Source organism: Canis lupus, chromosome 12 (assembly GCF_048164855.1).
Source record: "Canis lupus baileyi chromosome 12, mCanLup2.hap1, whole genome shotgun sequence".
Classification (NCBI taxonomy): Eukaryota; Metazoa; Chordata; class Mammalia; order Carnivora; family Canidae; genus Canis; species Canis lupus.
The window spans coordinates 60,709,595-60,719,970 of record NC_132849.1 but is presented as its reverse complement, the minus strand read 5'-3'; positions in this window follow the sequence as shown (position 1 = coordinate 60,719,970).

The window sequence follows — 10,376 nt, the reverse complement described above, 5'->3', positions numbered from 1 at the left end:
GAGCTCACCCCTCGCACCCCGGTTCCTAGCTGTCCGGTCAGTTCCTGGGCCCTTCCTTACCCACATCCACTGGTCCAGCATGGAAGCAGCAAGCACCTCCCCTGTCAGTCAGCACTCCCCTCCCATACCTCCCATAACTGATCGATTTTTTTTCATTTGGAGCATCTCAACGTGTCGCTGTCTGATTCTGCTCTCAATTCCAGGCTCTTAGGGCCAAGCACTCTGTATGGCTGGCCCCAGTGTCCACCTCCTGCCCTCCAGACTGGACTGGTCCTCCTTTGGCCACACAGCATTCTCTCAGATGGGCCCATGCACCTGAGCTCTGGTTAGGGCACTCACCTCTTCAGGACCCATGTGGCCTCACTGCCTTCATCCTCCTGCATGCTCACCAACACTGGGCTCCAGCCCCAGAGAACCAGGGTCAGATCCAGGACCTTGAGTCTCGAGGGGGCAGCTCGAGTCCTTGATCATTGCGTCTGGGCCACATTTGGAGCTCATGACTCCACATCAAGTTCCTGCTCATCGGTGCCCTACCCAGTCAGGGGGAACCCGCACAGCAAGTCCAACTCAGATGCTATTGAGATGGACTTGAAAAATCAGAAGAGACATTAACATTTTTTTCATGATTCTAAAAATAATACATATCTAGAGTATATTTGAAAAACAGAGGAGAGCAAAATGAAGAAAATAAAAATTATCCATAATTGTATCACTGGGAGGTAACTGCTAATTTACTTCACGTCTTTCCGGTCAGGGATATTTTTTAATAGAATTGAGTTCATTCTCAATTTTGTTTCCCACATAAAATCTTCTGAAGGTTTTTCAAGCCAATTAGTATTCTTATGCTTTAATGAGAACAGCTAGTTCCTCACAATTCACACTAATGTCCTTCTAAAAACCGCAGTCGGTTTGAAAAAAAAAAATCACTGGCTTTGGTTTTTGAGTTGCTTAGATATTTAAGAATGTGACTGTATCAAATGTTCTGAGAATTCACTTTATTCAGAAAAGAAATAATTAATAATAATAAAGCTCCTCTGTGCGAGTTAATTCCTGGAGGATCTGGGAAACAGCCCAAAAGTGATTTATGTTTTCATTCAGGGCCGTCTTGACTTGGCCCTGTCTGATTCTGTTCCCAGTTCGATATGCGAGGTTTCTCCTTACCACCGAGCAATTCTCCAACACCGGTGGGTGCCTCACAGTTCAACTCCACTCTGAGGAATCTGCCTGGATGGTGGTGGGCGCGCAGGGTGAGGGCTCAGCCCCACAGGACTGCGCCCCCCACACCCCTGCTCAGAGGCCAGTCCTAAGCCCAGGGCATCTCCAGTGCTTCTGAACGAGGAGCTATAGATCAGAAGTTCCCACAACCCCCTCCTCGGGTTCAATCAATTCTCTAGAGTGGCTCACCAAACTCAGAGAGACATTTTACTTTCTAGATCACTGGTTTATTATAAAAGGGTAGAAGTCAGGAGCAGCCAGGAGGAAGACATGCGTAGGGCCAGGTATGGGGAAAGGTGAGGAGCTCCCGTCTGCCAGGGGCACCGATCTCTCCAAATCTCTATGTCTTCCCCAAACTGGAAGCTTTCGGAACCCCATCATTTTGGGTTTGTATGGAGGACTCATTACAGAGGCCTGATTACACCACTGGCCATTGGCCATTGGTGAGTGAAAATCTCCAGCGGCCTGGGGGTAGAAATGAAAGTTGCAAGCTTCAAATCACGGGGTTTTCTCCCCGACAACCAGCCTGCACCCTGAGGGCTTTTCCCAAAGTCAACTGATTAACATAACAAAACACACGTTTATTGCTCTCACCACTTAGGAAATTCCAAGGGTTTTAGGAGTTCTGGGCCTGGAAGGGGAACAAAGACCAATATTTATCCCTTATTATAAATCACAGTATCACACCCTGAGACCCCCTTAGCTCCTTGACTCAATAGACTGACCTCCATCAGTTCTCTCTGGAGCTTGGGTGGTAATCAACTTTCTGAGGCTGCTTTCCCCCCCTGCAAGCAAGTAGTTACTGAGGAGTCGGAACACCAGAGCGGGTGTGAAGTTGGAGCCCTGTCTTTTCAGGAGGGCTACCTCATTGCTCCTTGCATCCTAAGTCAGGGAAGTCAGCTTTTCCAGGAAGCCCAACAGACGGCAAGCATTCAAGTGTTGTTTGAATCAAACCCACCTGACTCAGCTCAGGCCACCGTGATAAAGTACCGTAGATGGGACACCCGATGGCTCCGTGGTTGAGCACCTGCCTTCAGCTCATGTCATGATCCCGGAGTCCCGGGATCCAGTCCTGCATAGTGCTCCCCGCGGGGAGTCTGCTTCGCCCTCTGCCTGTGTCTCTGCCTCTTTGTCTTTCATGGATAAATAAATAAAATCTTTAAAAATAAATAAATAAATAGGGACGCCCAGGTGGCTCAGTGGTTGAGCATCTGCCTTCCACTCAGGGCGTCATCCCAGGGTCCCAGGATCGAGTCCCACATCGGGCTCCCTGCATGGAGCCTGCTTCGCCCTCTGCCTGTGTCTCCGCCTCTCTCTCTGTGTTTCCCGTGAATAAATAAATAAAAATATTTAAAAAAAAATAAAAATAAAATAAAATACCATAGATAGGGATCTTAAAACACAGACGTGTGAGTCTCAGTTCTGGAGGTGGGAAATCCAAGATCAAGGGGATGGCAGATATGGTTGCAGGTGTTAAAAAAAGAAAAGAAGAGAAAAGAAACATCCATCAAGCCCTAAATGGAGTCATTTGGCCCCCAGCACAGCAAAGGCGATTCAGTGATAGTTTCCACCTCTCCCAGGAGCATGACCTTTGGAAAGTCCTTCTGGTGGGATGAGCACTTGGTGTTATACTATATGTTGGCAAATTGAACTTAACTAAAAACAAATGTAAAAAATTAAAAAAATTAAAAGTTTTAAAAATTTTAAAAATTAAAATAAAATAAAAATTAAAAAAAAAAAGAAAAGAAAAGAAAAAAGGAAGTCCTTCTGAAATGTCCCTATCAGCTCTGGTGAGGCCACCTGCAGGACAAACCCCGCTGTTCTTGCCTCCCTGGAAGGAAAGCCAATGTCCTGGCCTGAGACAAGCCTTTCTTTCCCTCTGCGGATGGCTTCTCACCATGCACCCCCACCTGCAAACACCTTCTGCGGTGTGCAGCTGCTGGGGCGGCCCTCCACCTGCCTGATTCAGGAATCACTTAATAAAGCCAATTTGAACTTCAAATTTACTCTGTCCAACCTCGTTTTTCAGCCCGGGTGATGATTCCCACCAGCCTGTCCTCGTGGCATTGACGGCTGTTCTGCAGCGTGGGGCTCCACACAGCGCACACTCCTGTCAGACCTCAGGGGATGGAGAGAGGTGCTCCCTCCTCCTTCCCAACGGCCTGAGACCCAGACTCCACCCCTGTCTTCGGGTTTTGTTTGTTTTAATCTGTGGAGGCTTCTCTTGGTGGTTGGATATCATGAACGTGCATCTTCTTTTGGGGAAGTGGGATATGTCCTTGCCCCGTGGTGGTCGTGGTCCTAGTGATGAGGGAGCAGAAGGCAGAAGCACAAGCTGACCCCCACCCCTAGCTTCCAGGAAAGGGATGTGTGACATTCCTCAGGCCTCCCAGCTGCCCTAAAACTAAGGGAAGGAAAAACAAAGGGTCAGCTGATAGAGATCACACCCCCTCAGGCCTGGAGGCTCCCTCAGTTTACCAATGTCTCAGTGATTTACGAGGAAAAAACAGTCTTATCAAAAGCCTAACATTCAGAGAGCCACAGCTCTGTCTCCTGGAGCCCTAACATCACCCTCTCCACCATAGGGAAGTGGGAAATAGAGGCAGAAGGGAATGTAAATAAAATCAAAGTCCTTTATGACCTGCAGCCCATTGATAATGACCTGTGACAGGAAGAGAGTAACATGCCTCCAGGAAGCTTCCTGCTGTCTTAATGTTAATGCCTTACTAGAAGGAAAAACTACATTTAAAAAAAATTCTATTTATTTATTCATGAAAAACACACAGAGAGAGGCAGAGAGAGAAGCAGGCTTAATGCAGGGAGCCTGATGTGGGACTCGATCCCAGGACCCTGGGATCACCACCTGAACCAACCGCCAAGCTACCCAGACCTCCTGGAAAAACTACTTTAACTTGGCAGTAGCCAGGGCCCCCGGCATCCTAGGGTCTTTAGCAGATGAAAGTCCTTTTGGACACCTCCCATTTCCCTTAGCTCCCCCAACTCCCAAGTGTATAATCAGCCACTCCTCACAACCCCCGGGCAGCTGCTCTTCCTGCCCACAGATCCTGTCCCCTGGGGCTTTAATAAAATGACCTTTTGCACAAAAGACATCTCAAGAATTCTCTGGACCTCACTAACATCCCAAATGTACATCACTGGGATGAGAATAAGTTCTCAGAAACACAGCCCAGTGGGGCCAACATTCATGCCCAGACATGAGAGGGGAGGGCAGGGAAGGGGATAAATCTCTAGATGCACATCAAATGGGCAAGGAAAGAGGCTGCATGCCTTTTTTCTTTTTTCTTTTTTTTAATATTTTATTTACTTGGAACGCCTGGGTGGCTCAGCGGTTGAGATTTTGCCTTTAGCTCAGGGCATGAATTCTGGAGTCCCGGGATCAAGTCCCACATCAGGCTCCCTACATGGAGCCTGCTTCTCCCTCTGCCTATGTTTCTGACTCTCTGTGTCTCTCATGAATAAATAAATAAAATCTTTAAAAAATTTTTTTATTTACTTATTTGAGAGACAGAGCACAAGTAGGGGGTAGCAACAGAGGGAGAAGCAGGCTCTGCACCATGCAGGGAGATGGATGTGGGGCTCAATCCCAGGACCCTGGGATCCAGGGGCAAATGCTTAACCCACTGAGCCACCCAGGTGCCCCAAGAAGCTGCATTCTTCATTCTGACATTGCACTCAGCCGCATCCAGTGCCAGACACACAGACAAAATGAAAAAGTTGCAAAAGTGTAGGAAACACAAGACAAATTAAAGCATCCAGAGGGGTCCTGGAAATGCTTGCCAAAGGCGTCAGTAGGGAACTGGGGTCTGAAATGCTAGGAGTGGCTTCCCAGGCTGCCAAGCTGGGCATTCGTGTGTGTGTGTGTGTGTGTGTGTGTGTGTGTGTGTTGCCGTATTGTTATTGTTATTGGTGGGGGTGTATGTGCAGAGAGAGAGAGAAGGAGAGGTTTTTATGGATTGTCTATATTTTAAGGCGATTGAATAATCCAAGGCTAGTACATTGAAAATCATAGCGAAATAAAAGTTAAGTACAAACAAAACGGTTCTTAGAAATAAAGAGAAACAAAACGAAACAGTCTCTAAAGAGCTCTCTACGTCTGTTTAGGTCCAGAAGGGGTCTGTGTAGACCCAATTCTATTCTTGCTCTCCATGATCCTCGCTCCGGTGGATCCCGGGCCCAAGCCATCCTCATTTCTAACAGACACTCTCTGTTCTATCAAACCAAACAATCCATCCTGGGAAGGTGTTACCTGATTTTCCCCATTGCAGTGGCGGGAGCTCTCCCTGCCGTGGTCACTTACAGTGGTCGGGCCCTGGGAGGCTCCAGGATGGCTGTTCGCTGGCTGGAGATGCTGTCAGGACTGGCACCTGCAGAGGGTGGCGAGCTGATGTAGGTGGATGGGTCTGTGGGCCGGGACCCCACAGACTGGCTCAGGATAAGGCAGCAGGGCAGGTCTTTAACCCTGCACGGAACAATTACTGGAAGCAGCTGCCTCCACAAAGGGGGTGGTAATTTGTTGCAGCAGATGCCTTTGGAAGAGGCTAAGTCCTGGGAGGTGAGCTGTCAGCACCCACACTCCCAGCAGCTGGGGGAGCGAGCGCACCTTGGTTGTGCAGGTGGGTCTGCACCAGGCATTGCAGCATTCATTACACCTGTGAAATCTCACCCAAACCCAGGTCAGTGGATGCAGAGCCAAGTCCTGCAAACACTAACACCTGACACCTCCCACCCCTAACACCTGACACCATGTGGCCACACCCATGAGGAATGTGTTCCAGGCACCCTACCTCTTGGCCTGACACACTCCTGGTTTCCTTACTGTGTTTCCTTTCTGCGCACCTGATACCTGAATTCCTTCCAGGTTCCCTTATTTTCCGGGCTCTTTGCTACCTGCCTCAAAAGAGCTCTCCTGTCTAACACTCGATCTCCCCTCCTTACTTGGGAGTGCACTTTGACTCTGTAAGACATAGTACGATGATTACTGCTACTCAAAATTAGTCTAAAATGAAGGCATTAGTTAGTGTAGGCTAGACTAAGCTGAAGTAACAAATACACCCTAGAATTTCAATAGCTCAACCCATGGAACTTCACGTTCCCTGGTAATTCTCCTAGCAAGAGGCAACTCACAGATCTGGGCAGATTGCATTTTGTGATCTCGAAAGGTGGCTCTCTAATCACTATGAGAGGGGTGGGCAAGTTAGAGGTCTCAGAATTCTTTGAAGTGACACCCCTGCCCACAGCCTATTGAACAAAATGGGTCTTATGTGCCCACCTCACTGCAAGGGGGCTTGGAAATGTGGAGAAACACATGGATATTTAGTGAGCCTTAAATGTCTGCCCACAATTAAGTCCACCTAATTTTGAATATAATTTAATCATTTCTTCAGAATTGAAAAAGGCTTTTTAAATTCTGTTGAGCCACAAGGGCCATATTCTATTGATCACTATAGAAAAGTAGTGTAATAAAATGTCAAAAGAACCCTGAATCTGCCAAGAACCTTGAGTAATAGCACCATTTACACCACTAGCTAGCGGTGATCTTGGAATTGTCAAAGGCCACTTTAAAAGCCCGCTGTTCCTATATGTGCGATGAAAAGATTAGACTCGACCTTCTCTCTAGTCTAAATGTCTGTTTAGAATCCATGGCATTTGGGTCTGAGCCAGAGAGAAGTACCAGCTAGCGAGAGCTGTAGAAGGCGTGAGTCATTGACTTCATTTGACAAATACTTATTGAATGTCCACAACTTGTCCTTTCTGGGCCCAATGTGGTGGTGAACAGGGTAGAAAATGTCTCTACCTTCTGGAAAAGGTGCCAAGAAAACTAGTCTTCCTTTGTTTTTTGGCATAGCAGCCGTCTTTAGGATTGTTAATCTTCAAAATAAAACTGCCAGTTATTTTACCTGCAAAAATGAGTTTATTCAGGAAGAGCAGAGAATTGCGATTTGGGACGAGCAAGCTATGGCAAAAACCATGGGCGACTCCACCGAACAAAGGAGAGGAAGGCTCTCTGATGAAGGAAACTGGGAAGTTTGGAAGGTTGTTATACATAAAGTCCAACAAAGTAAAGTAAGAGCTGGAAGTGTGGTGGCTCCTCCTTGGCTGGGATGTGACAGCTTCTGGCGCGCTGGGCTGTTCCCCTGGGGAGGAACTTCCTTCCTCCCTGCCTGCAGTAGGTAGCATCCACCTGCAACCCCCACCTCCCCCGCTGCCCCTGGATTTATGATTGACCAGGAGTGAAAGGGCCTGAGAGCTCGGGGAGGCGTCCCCTTATCAATTTTCACACTATCATTTATTTTTACCACCTCCGTAGATGGCATTTTAATTTTTGTTACAGCGCTTACTCTCTACGTTGCAGTCATACATGGGCACCCTTCTGGTGCTCGTGTCAACCTGCTAGAGCTGCCGACACAAAACACCAGGGACCGAATGCCTCAGACAACAGAAATGTGTCATCTCACAACTCCGGATGCCAGAAGTCCGAGATTAAGAGGTCGGCAGGGTTGGCTGGTTCCTTGTGAGGCTGGGAGGGAGACTCTTCTCCAGCCTTCTCCTAGCTTCTGGTGCTCAGCTGGCCGTCTCTGGCGAGACTCAGAGCGTTTCCACACATCACCTAACCTCTCCCTTCACGTTCACATAGCGTCCTCCTTATGTGTGTGTCTATGTTCAAACTAACTCGTTATATAAGGACACCAGTCACATCGGATGAGGCCTCGCTCTACTCCAGGATGACTTGATCAGAACTAATGACATCTGCAACGACCCTACTTCCATAGAAGGTCATGCCATGAGGTAGTGGTGCTAAGAACCACATTATAAGAATTCAGGGGCTTCCAAGCCAATCCAGAACGGTGCTGTTAGGTGACAGCTGGGATGGATTTTTCTCTCCACTTGTACTTTCTAGAAGTTTTGTTTTTCTTCCTCAAGCGATTATTCTTGTTGTTTTGACCACATATTTTATGTGATGGTAATGTAAGTTTGCTGTTTTGCATCTTCTCTCTGCCTAGGAAAATAGCTGGAGCCTTGCATTTTTTCTGGCTCCAAGGGAGTCTGCAGAGCCCAAGGCAGAGCTGCTTGAGGACAATCCCTCTGCATCCTGTTTTATGCGGACATTCCATGCACGGATGGGATTATTTGGGATGTGTGGGCTGGGAAAGAAAGAGGAGGCCTTTGAGAGGCAGGAGGCAGGAGGCAGGAGTGCAGACCACGGGAGCTTTCCCAAGAAGCCCTGAGAGTGCCAGGGACTTGGCATAGCCCCGTCCTCTTAGGCCACCTGGGCCACCTGGGGAGCTGAACCTATGGAACAAGAAACTGTGGCTGGCTTGCCCAAAAGGGCTAGTATGTCTTGGAGGAGACTCTCAGTGGACCTGGCCACATGCTGAGGATGAATGTGGGTTACATCCCACATTCCCAGAACCATGGAATCCTCCTGATTCTTGTGTATCCCAGCCAAGAGAGTCAGAACAATAACTGGCATTTAGTGGCCAGCCACGCTCTGAAAACAAGGAATTGCATATAAATTGATTTTAAAAATTAAAGAAATGGTGAATTTTCTGTCCTTAGAGAATGTGTGACTACAAATTCATACAAACTGTCTAAAATATTTTTATTTTAAGCTATGAGTGTGAATCTTGAGCTTCCCTCAGTTCTGCGTCTAGAGGAGAAACTCGAGGATGGAATCCCGTTTCTCCAGCCTCTGGACCACGTACAGTGGCAGCCTGTTTCCTGTCTAACGCAGAATCTTGCCTATTGTAGGTAATCAGAATGGCCCTTGTTTGGCGAGTGAATGATGAGTCACAGACATTTAGGAACAATGGTGTCTTCTAAAATAGGCTTGACAAAAAAAAAAAAAAAAAAAAAAGGCCTGACATGACAGACCTTTGGGGCAGATGGCCCCAAGTCATGACCTGTGAAGGCACTGGACTGAAGAGTGGACATGACCTTGAGAGACCCCGACAGCGTATCACTGGAGAGAACCAGGATGGTTGCTCCAAGGCAGAGCTCAGAGTAGATGATTTCACTCTTTATTTATTGAGTACTTAGCATGCCCAAGGCCCTATGGAGGAAAACATAGAAAAATGACTTCATCACTGCTCTACAGAATCTTAAGATCTAACAACCAGACAGTAAATATCCCAAGCAGGAAGTGTGACCGATGCCACGATCAACACAGAAACAAGCTAAATCATACACAAGGTCAGAGATCTGGGGATAGGGGAAGAGGGGATTGACTGAGAAGACTTTATAGAAAACTGTTGTATTTGAGATGCATTGTATGCAAATTATATTATCAACGATGGTGTCCTTAACAAAGACAGCGTGGGAATGAAGCCACACACAGGTCACTATATAAGCGCATAGAAGTCTCAGTTACACACTTGGCTGAGAACATGGTTCTGCTCCTCAGCACTCCCCCTGCCAGCCCCAGATGCTCCTTCTCAGCTCCTCTGACATGATTTCTATGTCCCTGTTTGCAGTAGAAATGGTACCCAGCATGGACCCATCCAACATGGAATACACAGGCTCACTTCCATTCCTGGTAGATTTGCAGACATCCATCCATCTGTCCATTCATCCATAAATCCTGTCACAATGGGTCCTGCCTGGTACCATGACCAGAGTCCAGAAGTGAGTGTGCGTGTGTGTGTATGTGTGTGTGTGTGAGAATACATGTCCTGTGAGGCTCCCACCCCTAGGTAGAAGCACTCTCATCTCCTGTTGAGAGGTTAGAGTAACCAAGTATTAGGATTCTTCTCACTGTGACTTTCTCTTGAATATCAAGGACATTTCTTTGAAGAATTTGACAGTCCTCCAAAGTCAAATGCCCATTCATATCTTCGAGGAGGAGAAATACTTACCAGAATGACTTTTCAGTGTAGATGAGAGAGATTTATGCTTTTAAAAAAGATGCATAGGTAGCAGGGGAAGATAAATCATACACAACCTCGTGGTAGTTGAGAATCTTGTATAATTGTCTGAAGGAAATAGGAAAGAGAACAGCGAAGGGCTATGGGGTCCTTATAGTTTGGTGGAGCCATTATGGTGATAGTGCTTTGTTCGTGTGACCTGTTCAATCCCTCCCAAGATCATTATGACACACACACTACTATCATTGCATTTTCCAGCTAAAACACATGGAAGGCCAA